The sequence below is a fragment of the Oncorhynchus keta genome, chromosome 35, assembly GCF_023373465.1.
Source record: "Oncorhynchus keta strain PuntledgeMale-10-30-2019 chromosome 35, Oket_V2, whole genome shotgun sequence".
Taxonomy (NCBI): domain Eukaryota; kingdom Metazoa; phylum Chordata; class Actinopteri; order Salmoniformes; family Salmonidae; genus Oncorhynchus; species Oncorhynchus keta.
The window spans coordinates 10,389,425-10,402,409 of NC_068455.1; the positions used below are offsets into that span (position 1 = coordinate 10,389,425).

Sequence of the window (12,985 nt, forward strand, 5' to 3'; positions counted from 1 at the left end):
TAATCTCCATGAATGGTAATATGGTAATAACCTGACTATGAAATGCAGTGGGGAAAGTGGGAGTGTTGAGCGAGACTACTTTTCAATTGTCAAGGGAGAGAAAAACATAGCTAGACTGTTGTTTTACTGTTAAACTCAATGGTGCTATTGTCTTTAATATTGTAAAGCAACGGGTAGCTAACTAGAAGGCTGGTGGTGAGTGGCTAGCCACGGGGAAGCAAGAAAATCGCCTGCGCAATGTGCACAATCAGAGGTGGAGCCCGGAGTGGACCCTGTCTGCCTGCACTCATTGCTTGCTCCCTGCAGCTCACCAGCTAATGTAGGATGTGTGTGAAGGAGTTTGACTCGTCCTTCCCACAGCTGAACAGACCTGCGCCGTGCATCTGTGCTGCTAATATTAACAGTGTTTATCATTAAAAAGCTCTCATTCTCTCCAAAAACTCTTTTCCAGTCCATTTAGTAGTCAGATTTTAGTCATATAGATCCTTTAGTCGCGTCTCCTTTTAGTAAACTGAAATGAAAAAAAACATTTTTGCTTATGGTCTCGTCAATTGCCACTGCAAAAATATGTTAGACAAAATATTTTAGTCGCTACTTTTGATGACTAAATTAACATTGACACACATGGTCAACAGGACAGGGGAGTCATTGGGAACAGTAGAGTCTAGTTGTCATAGCGTCTATTGGTTGACTCAGGGGAGACTGACAGTTTAATGAACATGGATTGGTTCTTAATTAATCTATGGCAATTATTTTCATTACTGGAGAGCACATTGGCAGCATTTCTCCTTTACACAGAACAGGTAACCTGAATAGATATCTCGGAGAGGCTGACACACACAGATACGCACGCTCACAGATACATACACACAGACACACACACGCTCACACACACAGACACACACACCCCCACAGACACACAGAGACACACACAGACACACGCTCACACACACACACAGACACACACTCACACAGACACACACTCACACACACACACGCACACGCACAGACACACACACGCACACACACACACAAAAAGACAGACACTTACATGCTCACAGACATTTAGCTCAGCTCAATATAATCACTAGTTGTTTTTCTATAGGACATCCGCATGCCTCACAGGACTCGTCTGAAGGTCCCCTGGTACTAGTTGTTTTTCTATAGGACATCCGCATGCCTCACAGGACCAGTCTGAAGGTCCCCTGGTACTAGTTGTTTTTCTATAGGACATCCCTTACCTCACAGGACCTTGTGTAGCGTCTGAACCCCCCTGGACTACTTGTGTTTTTTATAGACATCCGCATGCCTCACAGGACCAGTCTGAAGGTCCCCTGGTACTAGTTGTTTTTCTATAGACATCCGTATGCCTCACAGGACCAGTCTGAAGGTCCCCTGGTACTAGTTGTCTTTCTATAGGACATACGCATGCCTCAAGGACCAGTCTGAAGGTCCCCTGGTACTAGTTGTTTTTCTAAAGACATCCGCATGCCTCACAGGACCAGTCTGAAGGTCCCCTGGTACTAGTTGTTTTTCTATAGGACATCCGCATGCCTCACAGGACTCGTCTGAAGGTCCCCTGGTACTAGTTTTTTTCTATAGGACATCCGCATGCCTCACAGGACTCGTCTGAAGGTCCCCTGGTACTAGTTGTTTTTCTATAGGACATCCGCATGCCTCACAGGACCAGTCTGAAGGTCCCCTGGTACTAGTTGTTTTTCTATAGGACATCCGCATGCCTCACAGGACTCGTCTGAAGGTCCCCTGGTACTAGTTGTTTTTCTATAGGACATCCGCATGCCTCACAGGACTCACAAGGTCCCCTGGTACTAGTTGTTTTTCTATAGGACATCCGCATGCCTCACAGGACTCGTCTGAAGGTCCCCTGGTACTAGTTGTTTTTCTATAGGACATCCGCATGCCTCACAGGACCCGTCTGAAGGTCCCCTGGTACTAGTTGTTTTTCTATAGGACATCCGCATGCCTCACAGGACCCGTCTGAAGGTCCCCTGGTACTAGTTGTTTTTCTATAGGACATCCGCATGCCTCACAGGACCAGTCTGAAGGTCCCCTGGTACTAGTTGTTTTTCTATAGGACATCCGCATGCCTCACAGGACCAGTCTGAAGGTCCCCTGGTACTAGTTGTTTTTCTATAGGACATCCGCATGCCTCACAGGACCCGTCTGAAGGTCCCCTGGTACTAGTTGTTTTTCTATAGGACATCTGCATGCCTCACAGGACTCGTCTGAAGGTCCCCTGGTACTAGTTGTTTTTCTATAGGACATCCGCATGCCTCACAGGACTCGTCTGAAGGTCCCCTGGTACTAGTTGTTTTTCTATAGGACATCCGCATGCCTCACAGGACCAGTCTGAAGGTCCCCTGGTACTAGTTGTTTTTCTATAGGACATCCGCATGCCTCACAGGACACTTTTCTGAGTCCATTGGTACTAGTTGTTTTTCTATAGGACATCCGCATGCCTCACAGGACCAGTCTGAAGGTCCCCTGGTACTAAATGTTTTTCTATAGGACATCCGCATGCCTCACAGGACCAGTCTGAAGGTCCCTGGTACTAGTTGTTTTTCTATAGGACATCCGCATGCCTCACAGGACCAGTCTGAAGGTCCCCTGGTACTAGTTGTTTTTCTATAGGACATCCGCATGCCTCACAGGACTTCTGAAGGTCCCCTGGTACTAGTTGTTTTTCTATAGGACATCTGAATAGACGCATGCCTCACAGGACCCAGTCTGAAGGTCCCCTGGTACTAGTTGTTTTTCTATAGGACATCCGCATGCCTCACAGGACCAGTCTGAAGGTCCCCTGGTACTAGTTGTTTTTCTATAGGACATCCGCATGCCTCACAGGACCAGTCAAGGTCTGACAGTTGTCCCCTGGACCAGTCTGACTAGTTGTTTTTCTACAGGACATCCGCATGCCTCACAGGACCAGTCTGAAGGTCCCCAGGTACTAGTTGTTTTTCTATAGGACATCCGCATGCCTCACAGGACCAGTCTGAAGGTCCCCTGGTACTAGTTGTTTTTCTATAGGACATCTGCATGCCTCACAGGACTCGTCTGTCCCCTGGTACTAGTTGTTTTTCTACATCCCTCACAGGACTACAAAAAGACTATAGGACATCCGCATGCCTCACAGGACAGTCTGAAGGTCCCCTGGTATAGTTGTTTTTCTATAGGACATCCGCATGCCTCACAGGACCAGTCTGAAGGTCCCCTGGTACTAGTTGTTTTTCTATAGGACATCCATGCCTCACAGGACCAGTCTGAAGGTCCCCTGGTACTAGTTGTTTTTCTATAGGACATCTGCATGCCTCTGGACCGTCTGAAGGTCCCCTGGTACTAGTTGTCTATAGGTCCCCCTCAGGACTGTGAAGTCCCTGGTACATTTTTTTCTATAGGACATCCCCATGCCTCACAGGACCAGTCTGAAGGTCCCCTGGTACTAGTTGTTTTTCTATAGGACATCCGATGCCTCACAGGACCAGTCTGAAGGTCCCCTGGTACTAGTTGTTTTTCTATAGGACATCCGCATGCCTCACAGGACTCTTCTGAAGGTCCCCTGGTACTAGTTGTTTTTCTATAGGACATCCGCATGCCTCACAGGACTGTCTGAAGGTCCCCTGGTACTAGTTGTTTTTCTATAGGACATCCGCATGCCTCACAGGACCAGTCTGAAGGTCCCCTGGTACTAGTTGTTTTTCTATAGGACATCCGCATGCCTCACAGGACTCGTCTGAAGGTCCCCTGGTACTAGTTGTTTTTCTATAGGACATCCGCATGCCTCACAGGACCAGTCTGAAGGTCCCCTGGTACTAGTTGTTTTTCTATAGGACATCCGCATGCCTCACAGGACCAGTCTGAAGGTCCCCTGGTACTAGTTGTTTTTCTATAGGACATCCGCATGCCTCACAGGACCAGTCTGAAGGTCCCCTGGTACTAGTTGTTTTTCTATAGGACATCCGCATGCCTCACAGGACTCGTCTGAAGGTCCCCTGGTACTAGTTGTTTTTCTATAGGACATCCGCATGCCTCACAGGACTCGTCTGAAGGTCCCCTGGTACTAGTTGTTTTTCTATAGGACATCCGCATGCCTCACAGGACCAGTCTGAAGGTCCCCTGGTACTAGTTGTTTTTCTATAGGACATCCGCATGCCTCACAGGACTCGTCTGAAGGTCCCCTGGTACTAGTTGTTTTTCTATAGGACATCCGCATGCCTCACAGGACTCGTCTGAAGGTCCCCTGGTACTAGTTGTTTTTCTATAGGACATCCGGTACATGCCTCACAGGACCAGTCTGAAGGTCCCCTGGTACTAGTTGTTTTTCTATAGGACATCCGCATGCCTCACAGGACCCGTCTGAAGGTCCCCTGGTACTAGTTGTTTTTCTATAGGACATCCGCATGCCTCACAGGACCAGTCTGAAGGTCCCCTGGTACTAGTTGTTTTTCTATAGGACATCCGCATGCCTCACAGGACCAGTCTGAAGGTCCCCTGGTACTAGTTGTTTTTCTATAGGACATCCGCATGCCTCACAGGACCAGTCTGAAGGTCCCCTGGTACTAGTTGTTTTTCTATAGGACATCCGCATGCCTCACAGGACCCGTCTGAAGGTCCCCTGGTACTAGTTGTTTTTCTATAGGACATCCGCATGCCTCACAGGACTCGTCTGAAGGTCCCCTGGTACTAGTTGTTTTTCTATAGGACATCCGCATGCCTCACAGGACTCGTCTGAAGGTCCCCTGGTACTAGTTGTTTTTCTATAGGACATCCGCATGCCTCACAGGACCCGTCTGAAGGTCCCCTGGTACTAGTTGTTTTTCTATAGGACATCCGCATGCCTCACAGGACTCGTCTGAAGGTCCCCTGGTACTAGTTGTTTTTCTATAGGACATCCGCATGCCTCACAGGACTCGTCTGAAGGTCCCCTGGTACTAGTTGTTTTTCTATAGGACATCCGCATGCCTCACAGGACTCGTCTGAAGGTCCCCTGGTACTAGTTGTTTTTCTATAGGACATCCGCATGCCTCACAGGACTCGTCTGAAGGTCCCCTGGTACTAGTTGTTTTTCTATAGGACATCCGCATGCCTCACAGGACCAGTCTGAAGGTCCCCTGGTACTAGTTGTTTTTCTATAGGACATCCGCATGCCTCACAGGACTCGTCTGAAGGTCCCCTGGTACTAGTTGTTTTTCTATAGGACATCCGCATGCCTCACAGGACTCGTCTGAAGGTCCCCTGGTACTAGTTGTTTTTCTATAGGACATCCGCATGCCTCACAGGACCAGTCTGAAGGTCCCCTGGTACTAGTTGTTTTTCTATAGGACATCCGCATGCCTCACAGGACTCGTCTGAAGGTCCCCTGGTACTAGTTGTTTTTCTATAGGACATCCGCATGCCTCACAGGACTCGTCTGAAGGTCCCCTGGTACTACTTGTTTTTCTATAGGACATCTGCATGCCTCACAGGACTCGTCTGAAGGTCCCCTGGTACTAGTTGTTTTTCTATAGGACATCCGCATGCCTCACAGGACTCGTCTGAAGGTCCCCTGGTACTAGTTGTTTTTCTATAGGACATCCGCATGCCTCACAGGACCAGTCTGAAGGTCCCCTGGTACTAGTTGTTTTTCTATAGGACATCCGCATGCCTCACAGGACCAGTCTGAAGGTCCCCTGGTACTAGTTGTCTTTCTATAGGACATCCGCATGCCTCACAGGACTCGTCTGAAGGTCCCCTGGTACTAGTGGTTTTTCTATAGGACATCCGCATGCCTCACAGGACCCGTCTGAAGGTCCCCTGGTACTAGTTGTTTTTCTATAGGACATCCGCATGCCTCACAGGACCAGTCTGAAGGTCCCCTGGTACTAGTTGTTTTTCTATAGGACATCCGCATGCCTCACAGGACCCGTCTGAAGGTCCCCTGGTACTAGTTGTTTTTCTATAGGACATCCGCATGCCTCACAGGACCCGTCTGAAGGTCCCCTGGTACTAGTTGTTTTTCTATAGGACATCCGCATGCCTCACAGGACTCGTCTGAGGGTCCCCTGGTACTAGTTGTTTTTCTATAGGACATCTGCATGCCTCACAGGACTCGTCTGAAGGTCCCCTGGAACTAGTTGTTTTTCTATAGGACATCCGCATGCCTCACAGGACCAGTCTGAAGGTCCCCTGGTACTAGTTGTTTTTCTATAGGACATCCGCATGCCTCACAGGACTCGTCTGAAGGTCCCCTGGTACTAGTTGTTTTTCTATAGGACATCCGCATGCCTCACAGGACCAGTCTGAAGGTCCCCTGGTACTAGTTGTTTTTCTATAGGACATCCGCATGCCTCACAGGACCCGTCTGAAGGTCCCCTGGTACTAGTTGTTTTTCTATAGGACATCCGCATGCCTCACAGGACCAGTCTGAAGGTCCCCTGGTACTAGTTGTCTTTCTATAGGACATCCGCATGCCTCACAGGACCAGTCTGAAGGTCCCCTGGTACTAGTTGTCTTTCTATAGGACATCCGCATGCCTCACAGGACCAGTCTGAAGGTCCCCTGGTACTAGTTGTCTTTCTATAGGACATCCGCATGCCTCACAGGACCAGTCTGAAGGTCCCCTGGTACTAGTTGTTTTTCTATAGGACATCCGCATGCCTCGCAGGACTCGTCTGAGGGTCCCCTGGTACTAGTTGTTTTTCTATAGGACATCCGCATGCCTCACAGGACTCGTCTGAAGGTCCCCTGGTACTAGTTGTTTTTCTATAGGACATCCGCATGCCTCACAGGACTCGTCTGAGGGTCCCCTGGTACTAGTTGAAAACATGAAAGGAAGTACAGTGCCTTCCGAAAGTATTCAGACCCCTTGATGTTTTCCACATTTTGTTACGTTACAACCTTAACTCTAAAATGGTTAAAAAAAATACGCTGTATCTCATAATGACATCACAATACCCCATAATGACATCACAATACCCCATAATGACATCACAAAACCCAATAATGACAAAGCAAAAATCAGGTTTTTCGAAATGTTTGCTCATGTATTAAGAATAAAAACACAAATACCTCATTTAGATAAGTATTCAGCCCCTGTGAGACTTGAAATTGAGGTCAGGTGCATCCAAGAACATGGTGGTCACTCTGACAGAGCTCCAGAGATCCTCTGTGGAGATGGGAGAACCTTCCAGAAGGACAACCATCGCTGCAGCACTCCACCAATCAGGCCTTTATGGTATAGTGGCCAGACAGAAGCCATTACTCAGTAAAAGGTGCATGCCGGCCCACTTGGAGTTTGCCAACAGGCACCTAAATTACTCAGACCTGATGAAACTAAGATTGAACTGTTTGGCCTGAATACCAAATGTCCCGTCTGGAGGAAACCTGGAACCATCCCTACGGTGAAGCATGGTGGTGGGGGTGTTTTTCAGCAGCAGGGACTGCGAGACTAGTCAGAATAGAAGCAAATATGAATGGAGCAAAGTACAGAGAAATCATTGATGAAAACCTGCTCCAGAGTGCTCAGGACATCACACGGGGGTGAAGGTTCACCTTCCAACAGGGCAACTACCCTAGCACAAGTATCTGAATGTCATTGAGTGGCCCCTTCAGAGCCCGGACTTAAACCCGATTGAGCACTTCTGGAGAGACCTGAATATAGCTGTGCAGCAACACTCCCCATCCAACCTGACAGAGCTTGAGAGGATCTGCAGAAAAGAATGGGAGAAAATCCCCAAATACAAGCTGGTAGCATCAAACCCAAGAAGATGGATGTAATCGCTACCAAAGGTGCTGCAACAAAGTAAAGGGTCTGAATACTTACATAAATGTGATATTTCCAGTTTTATTTTTAATAAATTAACAAATGCTTAGTCATTATGGGTTATTGTGTGCAGATTGATGACAAAAAAACAAACAATTGAATCTATTTTAGAATAAGGCTGTAATGTTGCAAAATGTGTGAAAAAAAGTGAAGTGGTCTGGATACTTTCCAATTGCACTATATACGGAGACTGTTTAGTGACACAATTAAGGGGTTAAAACTTCTTAGGGCTGCATCCACAGGTACACCTCCAATTGACTCAAATTATGTCAATTAGCCTATCAGAAGCCTCTAATGCCATGACATCATTTTATGGGATTTCCCATGCTGTTTAAAACCTCTTTGGGCTGAGATCCAGCAAACGGGATCGATATGACAACAGCCAGTGAAAGTGCAGGGCTCCAAATAGTTAATCCCACCACAGTGTCCTATTTGAAATTGGCTTTACAGCAAAAGCATCACAAACGATTATGTTAGGTGACCACCAACTCACAGAAAAACACAATTTTTCCAGGCAAAGAGAGGAGTCACAAAAAGCACAAACAGAGATAAAATGAATCACTAACCTTTAATGATCTTCATCAGATGACACTCATAGGACTTCATGTTACATAACACATGTATGTTTTGTTTGATAAAGTTCATATTTATATCAAAAATCGGACTTTACATTGGCGCATTATGTTCACTAGTTCCAAAAACATCCAGTTATTTTGCATAGCCACATCAATTCAACAGAAATACTCATCATAAATGTAGATGAAAATACAAGTTAAACACATGGAATTATAGATATACCTCTCCTTAATGCAACCGCTGTGTCAGATTTCAAGAAAACTTTACGGAAAAAGCAAACCATGCAATACTCTAAGATGGTGCTCAGAAAATAAATACAATTATCCGCCATGTTGGAGTCAACATAAATCATAAATCACATTATAAATATTCCCTTAGCTTTGACGATCTTCATCAGAATGCACTCCAAGTAATCCTAGTTCCACAATAAATGCTTGTTTTGTTCAATAATGTCCATTATTTATGTCCAAGTAGCTACTTTTGTTAGCACGTTTAGTACACAGATCCAAACGCTCGTGCAGGTCCATCCGAACGTCGGACGAAAACTTCAAAAAGTTATATTACAGGTTGTCAAACTAAGTATAGAATCAATATTTAGTGTGTTGTTATCATAATTCTTCAATAATGTTCCAATCTGAGCATTCCTATGTCTGTAGGAAAGCCATGGAACGCAGGTCGATATCATGTGAATTGCGCGTGACCACCAGCCCTTGGCTTTCTGCCAGACACTTGGCTCATTCAGCTCCCAATCAGCCCCACAATACAGTAGAACTCTCATTCAAGTTTCTAAAGACGGTTGACATCTAGTGGAGGCCCTAGGAAGTGCATCCATATCCTACTGTGAATTCAATAGGAGCTGGGTTGAAAATCAACAGATTTCTCACTTCCTGTTTGGATTTCTTCTCAGGTTTCTGCCTGCCATATGAGTTATGTTATACTCACAGACATCATTCAAACAGTTTTAGAAACGTTGGAGTGTTTCCTATCCAATACTACTAATAATATGCATATGTTAGCAACTGGGACTGAGGAGCAGGCCGTTTACTCTGGGCATCTCCGGGCACCTTTCATCCAAGCTACTCAATACTGCCCCTGCAGACATAATAAGTTTTAAATACATGTAAAAATATATATATTCATATTATTTCCTCATCTTTTTTACATCTCTAAGATTTAGGACAGACACTTCAGAACAAACTTCCCTAAGATGATTTATTTGGGACTATAGGTTCCATGTAGTGAATCTGTTATTAAATGCTTTTTATGGGCGAATAGAAGATATGCCGAATAAAATTGTTCATCAAATTATTTATTTTCATGTTTATACTTCAAGGGATCTTAAAATTCTAAATTAAATAGCTAAATGATCCTTGGTATGACCTTCTTAAAACAATTCCGTGTAGCTTAAGAGAACCTCCCCGCCCCTGCTTAAACAGGGTTTAGACTCTTACGGGTTCAATCTCTTTGTTGATTCAATTGGTCGAATCACTGGTGGCAGAGCGGCTTTGTCACCTCGTTACTGGCTTTAATTAACACTTTCAGTGAGCCACAGGATTGGATAAGCTCTGTGTTTATAATGTATAAACATTGGGGAGGGTCCTTGGTTAATATAACTGGTCTATAATGTTAGAGACATAACATGAACAATAGCAGACAACAGAAAAGAACAGAATAACAACAAATTATATGTATATACTGTACGGTACCAGTCCAAAGTGTGGACGCACCTACTCATTTAAAGGTTTTTCTTTATTTGTACTATTTTCTACATTGTGGAATAATAGTGAAGACATAAAAACTGTGAAATAACACACATGGAATCATGTAGTAAGCTGAAAAGTGTTAAAATATATTTTATATTTGAGATTCTTCAAAGTAGCCAGCCTTTGGCATGATGACAGCTCTGCACACTCTTGGTGTTCTATCAACCAGCTTCATGATGCAGTCACCTGGAATGCATTTCAATTAACAGGTGTTTTTTTTTATTTATTTTTTTTACCTTTATTTAACCAGGCAAGTCAGTTAAGAACAAATTCTTATTTTCAATGACGTCCTGGGAACAGCGGGTTAACTGCCTGTTCAGGGGCAGAATGACAGATTTGTACCTTGTCATCTCGGGGGTTTGAACTCGAAACCTTCCGGTTACTAGTCCAACGCTCTAACCACTAGGCTACGCTGCCGCTACGCTGTGTGCATTGTTAAAAGTTAATTTTCTGGAATTTATTTCCTTTTTAATGCATTTGAGCCAATCAGTTGTGTTGTGACAAGGTAGGGGTGGTATACATAAGATAGCGCTAATTTGGTAAAATACCAAGTCCATATTGTAGCAAGAACAGCTCAAATAAGCAAAGAGAAACGACAGTCCATCGTTAATTTATTAAGACATGAAGGTCAGTCAATCCGGAAAAAGAACTTTGTCAAAATATAGAAAAGGCCTGGAATCAGGTGGGTCAACACTTCTGACTGATACTGTATATTCACAGATGATTTTATCCAACGTGACTTACAGTCATGCGTGCCTACATTAGATGGAGTAGAAATCGAAAGAGAAAGATTGCCATTATCCATTATCCATACTCTCCAATCACGTCCTCTCTGCATCCTGTCCTTCATATCAAACAAATGTTAAACTGAGACCAAGGCCTCTTTTTACAAAGTATCTCAGAGCAGGAGTGCTGATCTCGGATCAGGTGCTTCCTCTTAATAATTATGAATTAAAAGGCACAGCTGATCCTAGAGGATCTGTCCTGAGAGTTTTTCTAAATACTGGCCCAGTTGTGACAAGTGAATGATTGAGGTGAAGGAACTAATCTCAGACTTTTTTTGTGAATGAATGAATGAATGGGTCGGGTCAAATAGCCAGTTGGACTGACACATAAACAAACAATAGAACAATGAAATGATTCACAGTAGCACATCTTCTGGTGTTCTGTGCAGTTCGCACCACAAAATATACATTTACGATAGTAGATAAGGTTACCCAAGCAATAATAAAAACCCTCAAGCAGTAAAACTATAAACAAACTCAATACAGATAAATGAAACCTGGTCCGGCACACAGAGAAGATTCAAGTCTGAGACGACACTCAATCTATACCCTTCACACTATGTGGGGCGGTTAGGTAGCCTAGCGGTTAGAGCTTTGGACTTGTAACTGAGAGGTTGCAAGATTGAATCCCCGAGCTGACAAGATCAAATCTGTCGTTCTGCCCCTGAACAAGGCAGTTAACCCACTGTTCCTAGGCTGTCATTGAAAATAAGAATTTGTTCTTAAACTGACTTGCCTAGTTAAATAAAGGTTAAATAAAGGTTAAATAAAGGTTAAATAAGGGTTAAATAAAGGTTAAATAAAAAATGTCTGGAATGAAATATGTCATTTAATTATTGATAGCCTTTTGTCTTTTATTCCAGGCCTTATGTAAAAAATAAAAAAATTCAGCAAACGGAAATTCACAGTGAACAAAAATGTCTGTCTCCTCATTGCTCAGCCACATAATGCCAGAGAATACCTGGTGTTTTTTTTTGCCTGGGGAAGACAACCTGCCACTATGTCTATCATATGAACACTTCACAGTGACATGTCTGTCTGTCCCTCAGGGCTCTGTAGCTCTGTCAGTTAGTATCAATCTGACAGTCTCTTACTGGGATATTAAACCTCTCTGATCTCTCGTCACACTCAACCAGAGACATGATATCAGGAGGTGTTTCATCTCTCTGTTTCAACTCCATTTAGTTCTCTATCTCTCGCTCTCTTTATATCTCTCTCTATTTTAATATCTCTCTCTTTATATCTCTCTCTATTTTAATATCTCTCTCTTTATATAACTTTCTATTTTAATATCTCTCTCTTTATATCTCTCTCTATTTTAATATCTCTCTCTTTATAGCTCTCTCTATTTTAATATCTCTCTCTTTATATCTCTCTCTATTTTAATATCTCTCTCTTTATAGCTCTCTCTATTTTAATATCTCTCTCTTTATAGCTCTCTCTATTTTAATATCTCTCTCTCTCTCTCTCTCTTCTATTGTCTTCCTCTATCACTTTCCCCTTTTTCACACTCTCTCCCAACAAACTCACACCTTACCACTTTCCTTCTCTCTCCATCTCTCTCTCTACCTTTACCTCAATCTTCCACCCCCCCTTCCCATCTCTTCTCCCCCTCTTTCTCTCTCTACTCCCCCTTTTTCTTTCTCTTCTCCCTCTCTCTCGCTCATTCTGTCTTCATTGTACCTTGAGGTGTCTCACCACTCATCTCTCCTCTATCCTATTGCACTTGGTATGATGGGTATAAATGTATCTTTGGGTAGAGCAGCTGATGGTTCATAATAAAATATTGATCGGGATGTAATTGTAGAGTTGCTTTGCCCCTGCGTTGAGGGAGGGTGTGTGTGATTCCCAGGTGGAGTCTTCACAGCTCTGAGGACGAAAGGAGTGTTTGTGTCTATTGGATGGATGCCAGGAAGCAATACATAGATAGAGGGGGAGAGAGAGATAGATGGAGAGAGCGGAAGTGAGAGAGAGAGATTATCTACTCCACTTGCTTTGGCAATGTTAACATGTTTCCCATGCCAATAAAGCCCCTTGATTTG

General features: G+C 44.1%; 1 protein-coding gene across 3 annotated transcripts in view; it reads left to right on the plus strand.

The window, feature by feature from the left end:
* LOC118368043 (neurexin-3a-like) overlaps positions 1-12,985 on the plus strand; it is a 727,496-nt gene that overhangs the window by 266,978 nt on the left and 447,533 nt on the right. The gene's annotated exons all lie outside the window — the stretch shown is intronic.